Genomic DNA, 18,361 nt, shown 5'->3' on the forward strand with positions numbered 1-18,361 from the left:
CTTCTGTTTAGAACTACGCTTCCTCCTCACAGTCACCCAGTCGGCCTGCTTTCCCGGCTGCTCGGGATCTGCTGGAAGGGAACTAACGGCGGCTAAGCTACCTTGGTCCGCACCGACTACAGGGGCCTGGCTAGCTGTAGAATTTTCCACGGTGCGGAGCCGAGTCTCCAATTCGCCCAGCCTGGCCTCCAAAGCTACGAATAAGCTACACTTATTACAAGTACCATTACTGCTAAAGGAGGCAGAGGAATAACTAAACATTTCACACCCAGAGCAGAAAAGTGCAGGAGAAGCCGCCATGCTAAACCGGCTAAGAGCTAGTAGCTGCGCTAAGCTAGCGGATTCCTAAAAACACACAAAGTGAATAATGTGTAAATAATTTAGAGGTGATTCAGCAGAGGGAGTGCTTTAGTTAAGGCACGTGAAGATTACACTGTGAAACAAATCGTTATCTAGTTAACTAGATCAATCTAACTGCGCAGATTAAACAGCTAACAGATACAGCAAAACACCGCTGTGCTCCGGAACAGGAAGTGATACAGTACTGCAGTGAGAGCGGTGGGGATTCTCTTGTGGAATCCCCACCCTACTGGTGAAGAGAAACAGTTCCTTAGCAATTTGTTGAGCATTAGCCTTTCTTAAAGGGACAGCCTCTGAATGTTGGGTGGCATAGTCTACTATGACTAGGATGTACTTGTGTCCTCCAGCACTTTTGGGAAGTAGCTCAGCAATTTCCATTCCTACCCTTTAAAATGGGGGTTTGATGATTGGCAAAGGGACTAGGGAGTTCCTGTATGTCGGTTTTGGTGCAGTTATCTTGTAACTGTGACAAAGGTTTTTTACCCCTTTGTGGACTCCAGGCCAAAAGAATCTCTGTGGCACCCTCGCCAATGTTTTCCTCTACTCCCAAATGAGCTCCTAACAAATGGAGGTGGGCTAACTCTAGGACTGAAGCCATGAGGTTGAGGAACCAGTAGTTGTTCCAATACTTCATCATTAGCTTTTATCTGAGTAGGGGGGCAAAGCTCTCGATTTACCGATCGAGCTACGTTCCGATCCTCACCTATGGTCATGAGATTTGGCTCATGACCGAAAGAACGAGATCGTGAGTACAAGCGGCCGAGATGGGTTTCCTCCGCAGGGTGGCTGGGCACTCCCTTATAGATAGGGTGAGGAGCTCAGCCACTCGGGAGGAGCTCGGAGTCGAGCCGCTGCTCCTCCACGTCGAAAGGAATCAGTTGAGGTGGCTCGGGCATCTTTTCCGGATGCCCCCTGGACCCCTCGCTGGAGAGGTGTTCCGGGCACGTCCCATTGGGAGGAGGCCCCGGGGAAGACCCAGGACACGCTGGAGGGACTACATCTCTCGGCTGGCTTGGGAACGCCTTGGAGCTGGGGGAGGTGTGTGTGGATTGGGAGGTCTGGGCGGCTTTGCTTGAGCTGCTGCCCCCATGACCCGACTCGGGATAAAGCGGAAGGAAATGGATGGATGGATGGATAGTTTTTATCACTTGACACAAGAGGCCATTTTTTTTTTAAACTGCAATATGGGGATATGATGGAATAGCTCTGTCACCCACCAAAACCCTTCCTCCGCACGTCTGTCTCAATGTGCCGAAAAAGTTCTGATGTCCATGTCTTCCGCAATTCCTGTGCTAGTCAGATGACATACCGGATCAAGACAGTGTCCAGTTTAGAAATGAACGGCACATTCCACTGTTACAGGAGTTTTTGTCATGGAAAGAGGAGCGGAGGAATCCCGCGTGTCGCGGCGGAGCCGCATGGTGCAAAGCAACGCCGTGATGAAGCCTCATAGGACATGTTCTGGCATGTTCAGCTCATGCTCAATTTCTCGGATATTCACACGACTGAAAAGCAGCCAGAAGCCGTCTGAAAGCTGTCCTGAGAGACCAACACGGAGGTGGTTTTGTCCCGTGCCATGAGCGGCACGGTGGCGCATTCATCTGCTTCTTTTTCCATGAAAAAAACTCCTGTAACAGTGGAATGTGCCGAAAAAGTGCTGATGTCCACGCCTTCTGCCTTTTTGTGAAAGTCAGACGACGTCCCGGATAAACAAAGCCTTCACGTTGGAAATGATCTGGTTGTTTCAGTGGGGTTTGAGCCTGTCGATCGGCGCTCGGAGTGCGCCGCGCTCTCAGACACTGTGGGCGGTCTTTAAACCGGCTGGAGCACTCCTTAATCTGTGTAAATGCATTTGAGACACTCTTATCAGGCTCCACGGACAGGAGCATTAAACTCTAGTGCCTAAAACTCTCGTGAAAATATTCTCTGGGTTTATAGACATTGTGTTTGCGTTTATTAAATTCCATGCATCTTAAACGTAGCAACACAGATTATCTGGAATTTTGTTTTGGAAAGTTTTCAAGGTCTCTACTGCCATTTACTGGCCAGCAGTGTTCATGGCAGTATTTGTCCTGAAGCTGGGCTGATATTTTCAATCACTGTACTCGGTTCCAGCTCAAGCTGTACGACAGAACTGCACAGTGTAAAGGTTCAGAGTGCACAATTTATGTTCTCACAAACATTTTACGTTCAAAAACCACACATCGGACTCGTGTTTCTAGAAGCAAAACGTAAACAGAAGCTTTTTTTTCAAACTTAATTTACAAAAACTCTCGATGGCAGACATCAAAGTATAAAAAACAAAACAAAACAAAAAACATTACAAGACAGCTCTGTGGTGTTTGCACAGGCACATTGCGAGAGGTTGGACGCTTGTAGTGCTTCAGCAGCGGGATACCCTCACGACGGCTGAACAGAATATCAAACAAGTTTGATTTTCATCTGACCATACGATCGCCGATAAGGAGGTGGTCATGAGATGTTAAATGCAGCTCATTACTCCATGTATACTAAACGATGCAGGACACGTGATTAACCTGAAACTTGGTGCGATCCAAAAAATTCTCACACAAATGAAAAATCAGCTGAAAAAGGGCCAAAACTTGCACTGGCACATTTATCTCTAAACACCAACACACGACACACCTCACATTAACGTGTTGGTTTACATAGAATGAATGAGTCAACCAATCAGTGTTAGCGGAGGCACATTTTACCCAGAATGCCATCTGTCTGTGTTTGTTACAAAACTTCAGAATTAGTACATTATTCAACATTAAAAGATATATGTTATATCTTAACTTTGCACAAATGACAGAATTGACATTAATGGAGATATTCTATCAGTATTCATTTTATTTATACACCAACCATAACTCAGCATTGCTTTATTTTCCAAGATCTCCGCCTGACGGCAGTGCTGTGCTTAAGTAAAGAGTTGAGCTTTGTGGCTCCTCTTAGCTGCTTTTGTGCTGGAAGCCATGTAGTAAACAGGAGTTTCCAGCAGGGGGCAGGATGCTCAACAACAGAAGTGCTGGCTCATTGTTTGGGTCTGTCATTGCCTTTGATGCTTCCAGAAGTGATTGTGGTGTTAAAACTCAAAATCAGCTTGTTAGTAGTTGCAAGTGTACGGGAGACTGGAATTTATCGGTTATCTGTAACGTCTGATACATTTTTGGGTGGTTTATCATTTTAGCTTTCTCCTATGTGCTTAATATTTAGCTACTTTAATATATTTCAACTTTTAGAGAATCTGATTGCTATTGATTGTCTGAGAAAAAAAAAAACTGTCATAATCTGTGGATCCCCTGGAATAGCCTTGGCCACTCTTTGGCCACCCCAAGGAAAAAAGCCTAGTTTCACCCCTGCACTCACTCACTCACTGCCACACTGACTCCATTACGCTTGCTTTCCCTGATAATCACAGGGATAATGCTCTGTATTATTTATACTCTGTGTACTTCTTTGTTTCAAAAAAAAAAAAAAAAAAAAAGACTTTATTAGACGCAATTGCAATAGGATACTTTTATTTTGAAGCGTTTGACCTGGAAGTAGCTAGCTGGTGTCGGTGGAGCGGGTCCAGCGGGTGTCTTCTCTGTCCTCCTGTCACTGGCCACAGAGGCAGCAGTCCTGTCCACACTGCTGGAGGACGTGTGTTTTTCTTGTGTTTTCGCCGTGGTCCGTTGCCGTTTCCACGCAGGGACATGAGCCTGACTGACGGCTCGCTGCGGCTTTTGCGCTGATTTGTGAGCAGCATCCTTGATATTCCTGTAGGACGACGTTAGCCTGTCCAGGTAAGAAACGGGAGTGACACCCGCTGTGTTTGTAGAGCCACAGTATAATTCTCCAAAGTATTTTGTCCACAAGTTGTTTATTTATTTGTCAGTAATTTGATGTAGGTAGAAGGCTGGCGGAGACGCAGGGAGAGTTTTAGCTTTACGGTTAAATTTAGCGTTATGTCATTAAGCTAGCTAAAACATGACAACCGTTCGGTGCTGGTACATTTTAAAATTCACAGAGTGGTTCCTGACAGTGTTGATTAAAAAAAATAGGCTGATGCTTTTGATACGGTGCCGTACGTAAACCGCGAATTGCTTTTTCGTACGGCACCCATTGTTCTTCAAACTACCCTCCGTCGCGGTTCACGCATAACCCTAACTCAAAATTTAACCCTAATCTTACGTTTTGAGCTTGCATTGCCTCCATATTCCGAATGAAAATGTTTATTGCATAAAAAACAAAAATAAAAGGTATAGGCAACATCATAAAACAAGTCTAGACAAATACATGAAATGACAGCGTGCAACCAGCTCCTTGAACTAAAACACGCAAATGACAGTCTGTCCTATCGAAAACCCACAAACGTATAATGCACAAAACAATTATGGGACATCAAAGTATGACAAAAATAGAGCAGTGATTCATGCTCAGACCTTTGAGGCTCACTGCCAGTTTAAAACATTTTTGTTTACTTCTAAATTGTCTGAGTCAAGACAGAAATTTGCAAGTTTGGAATTACAAGCCTGTTATTTCATTCATGGAATAGAGTTGCTTCATATTTCATTTTGCATCACAGATGTTGCACTGCAGCTGTAAGGTTAATATACTCAACAAAAATATAAACGCAACACTTTTGGTTTTGCTCCCATTTTGTATGAGATGAACTCAAAGATCTAAAACTTTTTCCACATAAACAGTATCACCATTTCCCTCAAATATTGTTCACAAACCAGTCTAAATCTGTGATAGTGAGCACTTCTCCTTTGCTGAGATAATCCATCCCACCTCACAGGTGTGCCATACCAAGATGCTGATTAGACACCATGATTACTGCACAGGTGTGCCTTAGACTGCCCACAATAAAAGGCCGCTCTGAAAGGTGCAGTTTTATCACACAGCACAATGCCACAGATGTCGCAAGATTTGAGGGAGCGTGCAGTTGGCATGCTGACAGCAGGAATGTCAACCAGAGCTGTTGCTCGTGTATTGAATGTTCATGTCTCTACCATAAGCCATCTCCAAAGTCGTTTCAGAGAATTTGGCAGTACATCCAACCAGCCTCACAACCGCAGACCACGTGTAACCACACCAGCCCAGGACCTCCACATCCAGCATGTTCACCTCCAAGATCGTCTGAGACCAGCCACTCGGACAGCGGCTGAAACAATCGGTTTGCATAACCAAAGAATTTCTGCACAAACTGTCAGAAACCGTCTCAGGGAAGCTCATCTGCATACTCGTCGTCCTCATCGGGGTCTCGACCTGACTCCAGTTCGTCGTCGTAACCGACTTGAGTGGGCAAATGCTCACATTCGCTGGCGTTTGGCACGTTGGAGAGGTGTTCTCTTCACGGATGATGTGAAGGAGATGTGTTGCACTGCATGAGGCAAATGGTGGTCACACCAGATACTGACTGGTATCCCCCCCCCAATAAAACAAAACTGCACCTTTCAGAGTGGCCTTTTATTGTGGGCAGTCTAAGGCACACCTGTGCACTAATCATGGTGTCTAATCAGCATCTTGATATGGCACACCTGTGAGGTGGGATGGATTTTCTCAGCAAAGGAGAAGTGCTCACTATCACAGATTTCGACTGGTTTGTGAACAATATTTGAGGGAAATGGTGATATTGTGTATGTGGAAAAAGTTTTAGATCTTTGAGTTCATCTCATACAAAATGGGAGCAAAACCAAAAGTGTTGCGTTTATATTTTTGTTGAGTATATGTTCAGTGATGTGAGTCTTTTGGGAATTTCTGGAAGTCCACTTTTCATCATCTGTGGCAACATTATCTGGCTTATTTTTATTTTCTGGAGTGGTCCAGGTCAGATTTCAGGCACTGAACAATGTATTGTCCCTAAAACCGATTGGAAACATCTCTGTTTAGACACCTTAGTGTGGTGCTCCCCAGCCCATGGAGTCGCAGACTGGTAATGGGCCGTGGGAACCAGGCCCCAAAAACCTGTCAGAAGCAAGGGGAAAAATAATTGTATTGTACGACATTATTTGCTTTCCTTGAGATATCAAACTACATTACATATCACAAGAAAATGTATTCAAAAGTCATATTTTAAATAAATGGACTTATGTTTATTAAAAGGTTTTGAAAAAACAAGAAAAACATTTTTCCAGAGTCATCCCATCCCTCCTCAAAGGCATAAAGATGAAAGATGAATAAAGGGTAGAGTGGGTGTCGTCATTCACGAAAGCCGAGTAGCTTTGGCCGTCATCTTGGCTCAGGGTTTGAATGACGTTACACAATGCCGCCGCCACCACATGGCAGATTTGGATTTAATCCAATAAATTTATCTGACAGATGTTGACTGGAGTTGTGAATCTTGGTGCAGCGATGAGTCACAAAATCATGACAATCCCTCTCCCAAGGTTGTGGATGAATATATTACAAGTACTCTAGATCTGCTCTAGCGTCTTTTCATCTCTGTGGTCAAAGGCTCACGTGCAAGGTCGGAGGGTCACTTTTAGCAGGTACGAAATTAGCCAGCTAGTGAGAGGAAAACTGAATGAGAAAATGAAGAAACAAATGGCTAACTGTTTTTTTTTTTTTGTTGTTTTTTTTATACTGGGGCTACAGAAAAAAGGCTGATGGGCAGTGAAAGTTTATTCAGATCTCCTTCACACATCAGTGTGAAGGAGTGGATTTCTGAAACAGTTTGAGTCACCTCTCACAGCATTCCAAGAGAACAAGCTGAAATTAAAAAAAAAAATGATTGTGGATAAAAAGAATTTATTCAAATCCCAAACTGTGCCACCCTTCTGGATTAAAATTAAAGAACAACACCCAGGGCTCACATTGATGGTGAGTTAAGTATTGAGGTTCGTATGTTCTGTACACTGATTAAGATTGAATTATGTTTTTACTATGGTTTACATATGTTAACATGATATTAGGAGTACATTAGTATCAGGTCTGTATTGCCCCCCCGGTCCATTGTGGAGTCAAAAAGGTTGGGGAACTCTCTTTATCCCAAACATCTGTGACTTGAAAAATAAATGTAATGTGCAGTCTCATTTATCGAGAGCTGATCATACAGGCAGCAGCCAGTGAGAGGCATCGTTACAAATTTCGAGAAGGCTGTGGTGTTCTGAAAACGACAGTGTGATGTTGCAACAACAAAGCAAATCACAGAAGGAAACTTTGTTCTGCAGTCGTGAGATTATTTAAAGTGCGACAGTTCCATCCAGAATAAATTCATGTGGGCCTGGTTAGAGGAGAAGAATCAATACGGAGACTTTTTTTCGTTTCATCATTGTGCAGTCATCTTATTATATCATATTGTTGATAGCACAGGCATTAATATTCTATATCATTGTCATTTGACATAAGTTATTTCACACAAAGCTCTCAAAATGTCATTGTAGTGAATTTACTTCAAATGGTCTACATGCAAACTCAATATGTTTATTCATTGTGTTGAACTAGCATGCAAAATATGCATTTTATGGCTTCCTATGTTACATGGGCGTGAAATATTCATGTAGAGAAAAATGATGAACATTTAACATGCATGCAGAAGTCAAATATTGATGTAGAAAACTTACATGAATCTTTTTGCACTGAACATAAATTATAAGTTGCCCAGAAATGCTTACGTCATCACTGGGTGGAAAAAATCTGTTATTAGGTTGATAAGGTTAGACCTTACCCATGTGATGCACCTCAGAGCGACTTTGTTGTGATTTGGTGCTACATAAATTTAATTTAATTATTCCCTTTCCCATTTATATAAGTGAATAAGAACATTTAAACCCAAGTTAGTGTTGTTGACAACTGAAAGTGATATTGGTGGTGATGATTAATGAACAGTAGGTAATATTTCAAACTTTTCTGTGGGATGTCCCCCAGACCCACTCTCGAGGCTGTGGCCCTGCGAGCCTTAAGAGGTCATGAACAAAATTGTCAGATCCAGTCACAACACTGTATGCTGCTCTGTGAAGGCTGTTTTTCATCTCTCATAAAGTGTAGGAAGCAGCTAGTGTGAAAATGAAATGTGGGACAGACTAGGTCATCCTAGACAAGGTGATCATGTGACTCTCCTTAGTTTCTTCATTCTGTTCACATTTATGTGGGATGCCAGATGTTTGACAACAGTTTTTGTCTGTTTAGTGGCAACAGTTTGAGAGTGCCTGATTTGTTATTAGTCACTTAATGTAGGTTATTGTTGTACATCTGGATGTCTAGTAACACAAGGTACATCTTTGTATTGCTGCTACAGCTAATTCTTTTCTTTTTTTTAACTCTGACATTACTCTTAAATCTGAGTTTAATTTTAAGCATTTGGCAGATGCTTTTATCTCACTCATATGAGCCAGAAAAACAAATCAACATCAAGTCCATGAAATGTACATTTCATATCAACACACAAACAGACATGCACAGAATTTGCTCTTCGAATCCTCCCTTCGGAAGTAGGGTTTGGTTTTATTAAGATTTTAACGGTATTACTACCACTTTTAGTAGTGCTACTTATTGGTCTGTATTTCAATGACATTCATATCTGTAATTTTTGAGGAAGAAAAAAAATTTAATTAACAGAATTAACATTGTTTTGTTTTCTATATGCTCCCTCGCAATGTGATACTCCTCAACCTAGTTTCTCTCAGTAACAGCTCATTTGATATGATGTAATTCCAGCAGTACCCAAGGATCCTTTGAAGACATTTAAGCCTGATTTATGCTCCGTCTCCACAGCTGTGTAGTGACGCAAAGCCCTCTGCGCCGCTCTAACTCCTCTCCGAGCCCCTCTCCATAGCCTGACATGCAGCTCCCAAAAATTGCAACTACACGACAGACACCGCACAGGCTGCGATTGGTCACTTTTCTGGTTTCACTCCTTCCTCTCCCGTCATATTTAAAGTTATAAAAATTTTTGTAGTGCGCACACAATTACATTTCGATAGTGAACCAAATAGAAGAATGTTTGGCAGAAGTCTGCTAATATGACCACTACAAAAAAAAAACTACAAAGATGTCAAATGATCAGCAACTAATGGAGGGAAATTGCACATAATGTTGGTTTGGAGTTCAGTGATTGTATAAAGAAGTGTAAGTTGTTGAGGGACAAATAATTCCAGAATAAGTTAAAAAAAGAAAAAAAAAAAAGAGCAGTGGCGGTGCAGGCGGAAAGAAAGTCACTGTCTGGCTGATGGAGAACTTCGAAAGCATCATGCCCATGTTGATGTGATTGTGTGGCCACGCAGTTAGTGAGTTGTAGAATCATAAATCAGGCTTTAAATCAAATCAAAATCAAATCAATTTTATTTATATAGCGCCAGATCACAACAAACAGTTGCCCCAAGGCGCTTTATATTGTAAGGCAAAAGCCATACAATAATTACAGAAAAACCCCAACGGTCAAAACGACCCCCTGTGAGCAAGCACTTGGCGACAGTGGGAAGGAAAACCTCCCTTTTAACAGGAAGAAACCTCCAGCAGAACCAGGCTCAGGGATGGGCAGTCTTCTGCTGGGACTGGTTGGGGCTGAGGGGAGAGAATCAGGAAAAAGACATGCTGTGGAAGAGAGCAGAGATCAATCACCAATGATTAAAAGCAGAGTGGTGCATACAGAGCAAAAAGAGGTGAATTAAAAGAAACACTGGGTGCATCATGGGAAACCCCCCAGCAGTCTAAGTCTATAGCAGCATAACTAAGGGATGGTTCAGGGTCACCTGATCCAGCCCTAACTATAAGCTTTTTCAAAAAGGAAAGTTTTAAGATTAATCTTAAAAGTAGAGAGGGTGTCTGTCTCCCTAATCCGAATTGGGAGCTGGTTCCACAGGAGAGGAGCCTGAAATAATCCTGTAAAAGCCTGTAATACTCAGTCTGCTGAACACTAGTACTAATTCAAGTTGTCACAAATCTGGAGTGGACAGGTTTGTGAACTGGTGTGATGTCCATCAATTGCAGATTAATGTTAATAAAACAATGGAGATGTTGGTGGACCCTTGCGCTGTTGGAGACCTTAGTGTGGTCACCATACATGGACGTAACATTGAACAGGTGGATTCATATAAATATCTGGGGGTTTATATCGATAATAACTTAAGCTGGCACATGCAGGTGTCAAGTGTTTGTGCCCGAATCCACCAGCGTTTGCACTTTCTTCGTCGACTCCGACTGTTTGGTGTATGTAGGAATATTATGCTGATTTTCTACAGAGCAACGATTGAGTCCGTGTTACGGTATGGTATTACTAGCTGGTTTTGTAATTTAACGGTTAAATCAAAAACTCAAATATTAAATCTGATTAAGATAGCTGGCAAAACCATGGGTATGGTGGTACCTGTAACTCCCCAAGAGTTGTTTGAACAGGCAGTTCTCAGATGTGCTGACAATATTTTAACAGATGAGTCTCATGTTCTGCACTCTGAATATACTTTACTTAACTCAGGAAGGAGGTACAGGGTTCCTCTTTGTAAATATAATCGATACAAATATTCATTTATTCCATTATCAGTGAAGCTCATAAATCAGCAGATAGTTCAGGGAAGATAGCTTAAGGGTATGTATTGCGGAATTTGCACAAAGATGTTAATAATGTTGTGTATTTATATTTTATCCTTTGACTTACTGTGTTGTTTTTAATGTATGGGTGCTATGCACTGCATGTGTTGTTGTGTAGCAGACTCTGTCCAAGGCAAATTTCTCCTTAGGGAGACAAATAAAGACACTTTGACTTTGAAAGCTGAAGGCTCTGCCTCCCATTCTACTCTAAATGCTTTAGTACCAAAGACATCCATTTCTTGCTGTAGATCACTGGCTGGTGTCCAGGACTCAAAACCATACAGCAAGACATGCAGTATCAGGACCCTAAATACTTGGACCTTTGTTTGCCTGCAATGATATCTACATTGCCAAACACCTCTGTTTAGTGACCCCATGGCCCGTTTCCCTGTGCATAGTCCAGCATACAGGTGCTTGAGTGGTGAGGACCCCAATAGCAGGAGCAGGCCTATGGCATGTCCATGTTTCACCTAGCTGCAGCAGATAGATGGTTATGTTAGAGATGTGGGAATGGACTGGGTGTCAGTCCATGAATGGTTGCCATCCAAGACCCGGTTCAGTTCCATGGTGTTGTGGATGCGGCAGAATGCTGCACCAGAGCATGCTCTCAGACTTGACTTGACTATTTTCTATCTACCTAAAGCTTGATGTGAGCTTAAAGTCTCACATCAGTAACAGTGTTCTGAGAGCACAATATGCCCCGCTGGCAAATGCTGCTTTGGTACCAGGTCTTGCTATATTCTGATAACATTTCAAGGCATGTGCTAGTTATTTTTCGAATGCAGACATCAACTCCTGAAACTGACTGAGTCTAGATTTGTCAAAGACCATAACTCTAGCAAAATGGGCCCAACTGAAATGATATGATAATATGCATATTGCCAACCTATAACAAGGACTTGTACCAAGTTTCACAAAATTCTTTTTAAAAGTGTGAGAGGAGTTAATTTTAGAATGCTTATAACTGTTTTGGGATGGATGGATGGACAGACATATGGATGGAAATCACCATGACATAATCCCCCTTTAGGCCCTCAGACAGGAGGGGATAAAAACTGCACTTTAGGATCAGATATATGCTCACCCTAACCCTAACACTTCCTGTTCCGGAGCACAGCGGTGTTTTGCTGTATCTGTTAGCTGTTTAATCTGCGCAGTCAGATTGATCTAGTTACCTAGATAATGATTTGTTTCACAGTGTAATCTTCACGTGCCTTAACTAAAGCATTCCCTCTGCTGAATCACCTCTAAATTATTTACACATTATTCACTTTTGTGTGTTTTTAGGAATCCGCTAGCTTAGCGCAACTACTAGCTCTTAGCCGGTTTAGCATGGCGGCTTCTCCTGTCTCTCCTGCACTTTTCTGCTCTGGGTGTGAAATGTTTAGTTATTCCTCGGCCTCCTTTAGCAGTAATGGTACTTGTAATAAGTGTAGCTTATTCGTAGCTTTGGAGGCCAGGCTGGGCGAATTGGAGAGTCTGCTCCGCACCGTGGAAAATTCTACAGCTAGCCAGGCCCCTGTAGTCGGTGCGGACCAAGGTAGCTTAGCCGCCGTTAGTTTCCCTCTGGCAGATCCTGAGCAGGCCGACTGGGTGACTGTGAGGAGGAAGCGTAGCCCTAAACAGAAGCCCCCAAACTCTGGTTATTGGCGACTCTGTTTTGAGAAATGTGAAGTTAGCGACACCAGCAACCATAGTCAGTTGTCTTCTGGGGGCCAGAGCAGGCGACATTGAAGGAAATTTGAAACTGCTGGCTAAGGCTAAGCGTAAATTTGGTAAGATTGTAATTCACGTCGGCACCTGGTGACGCCAATCGGAGGTCGCTAAAATTAACATTGAATCGGTGTGTAACTTTGCAAAAACAATGTCGGACTCTGTAGTTTTCTCTGGGCCCCTCCCCAATCGGACCGGGAGTGACATGTTTAGCCGCATGTTCTCCTTGAATTGCTGGCTGTCTGAGTGGTGTCCAAAAAATGAGGTGGGCTTCATAGATAATTGGCAAAGCTCCTGGGGAAAACCTGGTCTTGTTAGGAGAGACGGCATCCATCCCACTTTGGATGGAGCAGCTCTCATTTCTAGAAATCTGGCCAATTTTCTTAAATCCTCCAAACCGTGACTATCCAGGGTTGGGACCAGGAAGCAGAGTTGTAGTCTTACACACCTCTCTGCAGCTTCTCTCCCCCTGCCATCCCCTCATTACCCCATCTCCGTAGAGATGGTGCCTGCTCCCAGACCACCAATAACCAGCAAAAATCTATTTAAGCATAAAAATTCAAAAAGAATTAGCCTGGAAAAAGAGTCTGTTGCTCTATAAAAAAGCCCTCCGTAAAGCTAGGACATCTTACTACTCATCACTAATTGAAGAAAATAAGAACAACCCCAGGTTTCTTTTCAGCACTGTAGCCAGGCTGACAAAGAGTCAGAGCTCTATTGAGCCGAGTATTCCTTTAACTTTAACTAGTAATGACTTCATGACTTTCTTTGCTAATAAAATTTTTACCATTAGAGAAAAAATTACTCATAACCATCCCAAAGATGTATCGTTATCTTTGGCTGCTTTCAGTGATGCCGGTATTTGGTTAGACTCTTTCTCTCAGATTGTTCTGTCTGAGTTATTTTCATTAGTTACTTCATCCAAACCATCAACATGTCTATTAGACCCCATTCCTACCAGGCTGCTCAAGGAAGCCCTACCATTATTTAATGCTTCGATCTTAAATATGATCAATCTATCTTTATTAGTTGGCTATGTACCACAGGCTTTTAAGGTGGCAGTAATTAAACCATTACTTAAAAAGCCATCACTTGACCCAGCTATCTTAGCTAATTATAGGCCAATCTCCAACCTTCCTTTTCTCTCAAAAATTCTTGAAAGGGTAGTTGTAAAACAGCTAACTGATCATCTGCAGAGGAATGGTCTATTTGAAGAGTTTCAGTCAGGTTTTAGAATTCATCATAGTACAGAAACAGCATTAGTGAAGGTTACAAATGATCTTCTTGTGGCCTCAGACAGTGGACTCATCTCTGTGCTTGTTCTGTTAGACCTCAGTGCTGCTTTTGATACTGTTGACCATACAATTTTATTACAGAGATTAGAGCATGCCATAGGTATTAAAGGCACTGCGCTGCGGTGGTTTGAATCATATTTATCTAATAGATTACAATTTGTTCATGTAAATGGGGAATCTTCTTCACAGACTAAGGTTAATTATGGAGTTCCACAAGGTTCTGTGCTAGGACCAATTTTATTCACTTTATACATGCTTCCCTTAGGCAGTATTATTAGACGGCATTGCTTAAATTTTCATTGTTACGCAGATGATACCCAGCTTTATCTATCCATGAAGCCAGAGGACACACACCAATTAGCTAAACTGCAGGATTGTCTTACAGACATAAGGACATGGATGACCTCTAATTTCCTGCTTTTAAACTCAGATAAAACTGAAGTTATTGTACTTGGCCCCACAAATCTTAGAAACATGGTGTCTAACCAGATCCTTACTCTGGATGGCATTACCCTGACCTCTAGTAATACTGTGAGAAATCTTGGAGTCATTTTTGATCAGGATATGTCATTCAAAGCGCATATTAAACAAATATGTAAGACTGCTTTTTTGCATTTACGCAATATCTCTAAAATTAGAAAGGTCTTGTCTCAGAGTGATGCTGAAAAACTAATTCATGCATTTATTTCCTCTAGGCTGGACTATTGTAATTCATTATTATCAGGTTGTCCTAAAAGTTCCCTGAAAAGCCTTCAGTTAATTCAAAATGCTGCAGCTAGAGTACTGACGGGGACTAGAAGGAGAGAGCATATCTCACCCATATTGGCCTCTCTTCATTGGCTTCCTGTTAATTCTAGAATAGAATTTAAAATTCTTCTTCTTACTTATAAGGTTTTGAATAATCAGGTCCCATCTTATCTTAGGGACCTCATAGTACCATATCACCCCAATAGAGCGCTTCGCTCTCAAACTGCAGGCTTACTTGTAGTTCCTAGGGTTTGTAAGAGTAGAATGGGAGGCAGAGCCTTCAGCTTTCAGGCTCCTCTCCTGTGGAACCAGCTTCCAATTCGGATCAGGGAGACAGACACCCTCTCTACTTTTAAGATTATGCTTAAAACTTTCCTTTTTGCTAAAGCTTATAGTTAGGGCTGGATCAGGTGACCCTGAACCATCCCTTAGTTATGCTGCTATAGACTTAGACTGCTGGGGGGTTCCCATGATGCACTGAGTGTTTCTTTCTCTTTTTGCTCTGTATGCACCACTCTGCATTTAATCATTAGTGATTGATCTCTGCTCCCCTCCACAGCATGTCTTTTTCCTGGTTCTCTCCCTCAGCCCCAACCAGTCCCAGCAGAAGACTGCCCCTCCCTGAGCCTGGTTCTGCTGGAGGTTTCTTCCTGTTAAAAGGGAGTTTTTCCTTCCCACTGTCGCCAAGTGCTTGCTCACAGGGGGTCGTTTTGACCATTGGGGTTTTTACGTAATTATTGTATGGCTTTTGCCTTACAATATAAAGCGCCTTGGGGCAACTGTTTGTTGTGATTTGGCACTATATAAATAAAATTGATTGATTGATTGATTACCAAAGCATTTATCATTAATATAGTTAAAGTGGAGGAAAAATGTGAATAATTACATTACAGTATGATTTACCTTTGGCACCCATAAAGCCATAGTTATTTTATTTTTTGGTGTATCGAATTGTTTTTTTTGTTTTTTTGACCAACCAACCCTTCAAACCTTGTTTTTTCCCTACACCCCCCCCCCCCCCCCCCCCCCAGTTTGACCCTGGTTTGAAGGGTTGGTTGATTAAAAAATAATAATAATATTCAAAGTTTAGATAGATTGAAGTAAGCTATTATTGAGCCAATAGGACACCTAAATCAACGCTATGAATTTAACTGTTTCATGTTTTCCATCGGTTTACAGCCATCGACTGGGCCAAAACATATACATTTTTACAAAGAACTGAACATGAACAATATCAATCAATTCAATCAATCAATTTTATTTATATATCACAACAAACAGTTGCCCCAAGGCGCTTTGTATGGCCTTGCCTTACAATATAATAATTACGTAAAAACCCCAACGGTCAAAACGACCCCCTGTGAGCAAGCACTTGGCGACAGTGGGAAGGAAAAACTCCCTTTTAACAAGAAGAAACCTCCGTGAATATCAGTGAATAAAGAAATGCCTTTGTCAAAACCATGGAAAAAATACAAGAAAAAAAAAACAAAAAAAAAACATCTGATTTTATAACTAACTCATAAAAACCCTGGGGTGGTGGCCAAATGGTTAGTGCACTTGGTTTCAGTGCAGAAGGTTCCCGATTCAAACCCCACCCCTGCCACATTTCTATAATGTAATGTAATGTCGAGTTGCGTCAGGAAGGGCATCCGGTATAAAACTTGAGCCAGTTGAACATGCAGATCAACCGCGGATTTGCTGTGGTGACTCCGAGTACAAACAAGGGAGCAGCAGAAGGGTCTTAGTAACTCTTTGAGAGAGAGAGAGAGTGAGAGAGAGAATGTCCACATGGTCTGATGAGGTGGTGACAAAAATAAGTTGAAGACCATTTCTGGATAAATGCATTCATCCTGATCCCACAGGTCCTGATCATAGACTATCAGCACACACTCAGAAGTTTTTATTTTTTAACAGGCTGTTTGAGCAGAGCTGCAGCATTTCTTCCGAACAGACTGATTTTTTTTTTTTTTTTTTTTGCAGACTTTAAAGTAAGTCAGCGTGGCACAAAATCACACTTATGTAGTAATCTTTGGAATTAGTCTGCGGTTCACACTGTGGAAAAATGTCCACAACTGATGTAAACATTAATGTGTTGATTCGGCTTTTGTACACATAAGATGTCAGAACAATGTGTTATTGGCATGACTGATGAGCTGCAGAGCAATATACAGATCCAGTGAATGAAAAAATGAGATTGGGGGGGTTTAAAAAAGCGGAAATCCACGTTTCCATGGAAAACTTGCATATCTGATGTCCAGGAGCTGTGTCTCTCAACTTCCATTGATGTCCTCGCAGACAATGATAATAAATAGGCCAAATAAATCCTGATAGTCTCGTCCACACAGGTGTAAGCCCGCTGTCCCTGTGTGCACGGATGTCGTTGCAGGCAGCAGTACACCTACTTCCACAGCAGTCCTCAGAAAAATAAAGAGAAAAATACAATAAATCGAGTTTGCATTTGTTTTCTGTATAATAATTAATGGCTCAGGGTTTGTTGTTGTATAAGAGTCAAATTCTAATTTTTTAAAATTCATTTTTATTCATATATTAATAATAGCAACAGCAACAGTAATAGTAATAATAACTCATAATAACTAATAATGCTACAATCCAATTTTAGAGAAAGAGACAAAAAGAACCTGATAGAACAAAACACAACAGAAAAGATAAAACCAACTAACAATGAAAATAAATAAATATAGAAATAAATGTTTCCTGTGAACACCTAGTGACTCTTACACCTCCGCTTCATCCCTGTTTTATTTAAGTTTAATGACAATTTGTTTTCGTCAAACCATATTTTCAATTTGTTAATTTCTTCAGTGATTTCCTCCAGAACTATCTGCCAAGCTAGAAAACTGCTGCATCCTAGTAGGAGCAGAATGCTACTGGAATGAATTTGAATAAGGAAAGTTGTTTTTTTTTCTCACTAAAATGGATGCTGCACTCACTGCAGTTTATTGTCTGGAATAGTCCCAGATTGCATTTCAGAGCTTCTAGAATTCAAGAATTTTCATGTCGGTGGTGTTGGGGGGTAATTTTGGGTTTCAGCTTTTTTTGTTGTTGTTTTTCACCACTTTCATCCCTGAATATGTCAATTGTGAGTCACTTTGGTGTGGATTAAAGTCACAAACTGGGACTCCTGTCTTGTTGTGAGAAAGAAATGAGAATCGTCCTCCTATCGAGTCCAGTCGGAATTAATAACCTCAAAGCGAAACGCCGTTTAAATCAAATGACACCTCCTCCCAAATGTTGCAATGCAAACAAACTGCCATCGATCAAAACGTTTCTTCCTCCCAAAACGAGATGTCCTGCGCTAACGTGCAGCAGCCGGCTGAGCTCAGCTCAAAGGTACGGAGAGACATTCATGCCAAAATGTCTGAAAGGAAGTGCTTTTAACAAAAACTACAGATTTTATTTATTTTTATTTATGTCCAGAGATCAAGGATCCAGTTAGGGATGGTCCGATCTGAAATTTTCCTGCCAATACTTATGTCCAATATTTGTATTGCTGTTGTGGCCGATATCAGATATTTGCAGATATGAAAATTAATAGAAAATTTCAGATTTTAATAGTCACACTAGTAAAAAAAAAAAAAAAAAATCGTTTTTGTTTTTTATTGAATGTGCACATTCGACTTTAAATTGTACAATAGCATTGCACTGCCCATTAAACATGTAGGCAACAATGTAATAGTAACATTAACAAAGCCTCTTTACCTATA

The 18,361-nt window shown here is 41.5% G+C and overlaps 1 protein-coding gene across 2 annotated transcripts in view; it reads left to right on the forward strand.

Annotated features, from left to right (window-relative positions):
* The first annotated feature begins 3,919 nt into the window (after positions 1–3,919).
* scai (suppressor of cancer cell invasion) overlaps positions 3,920–18,361 on the forward strand; it is a 136,695-nt gene continuing 122,253 nt past the window's right edge. For both annotated transcript variants that reach the window (XR_004566083.1, XM_034192575.1), the window contains exon 1: positions 3,920–4,154. The gene's annotated coding sequence lies outside the window, so the exon portion shown is untranslated. The remainder of the gene's footprint in view (positions 4,155–18,361) is intronic.

This window comes from Thalassophryne amazonica, chromosome 17 (genome assembly GCF_902500255.1).
Source record: "Thalassophryne amazonica chromosome 17, fThaAma1.1, whole genome shotgun sequence".
Taxonomy (NCBI): domain Eukaryota; kingdom Metazoa; phylum Chordata; class Actinopteri; order Batrachoidiformes; family Batrachoididae; genus Thalassophryne; species Thalassophryne amazonica.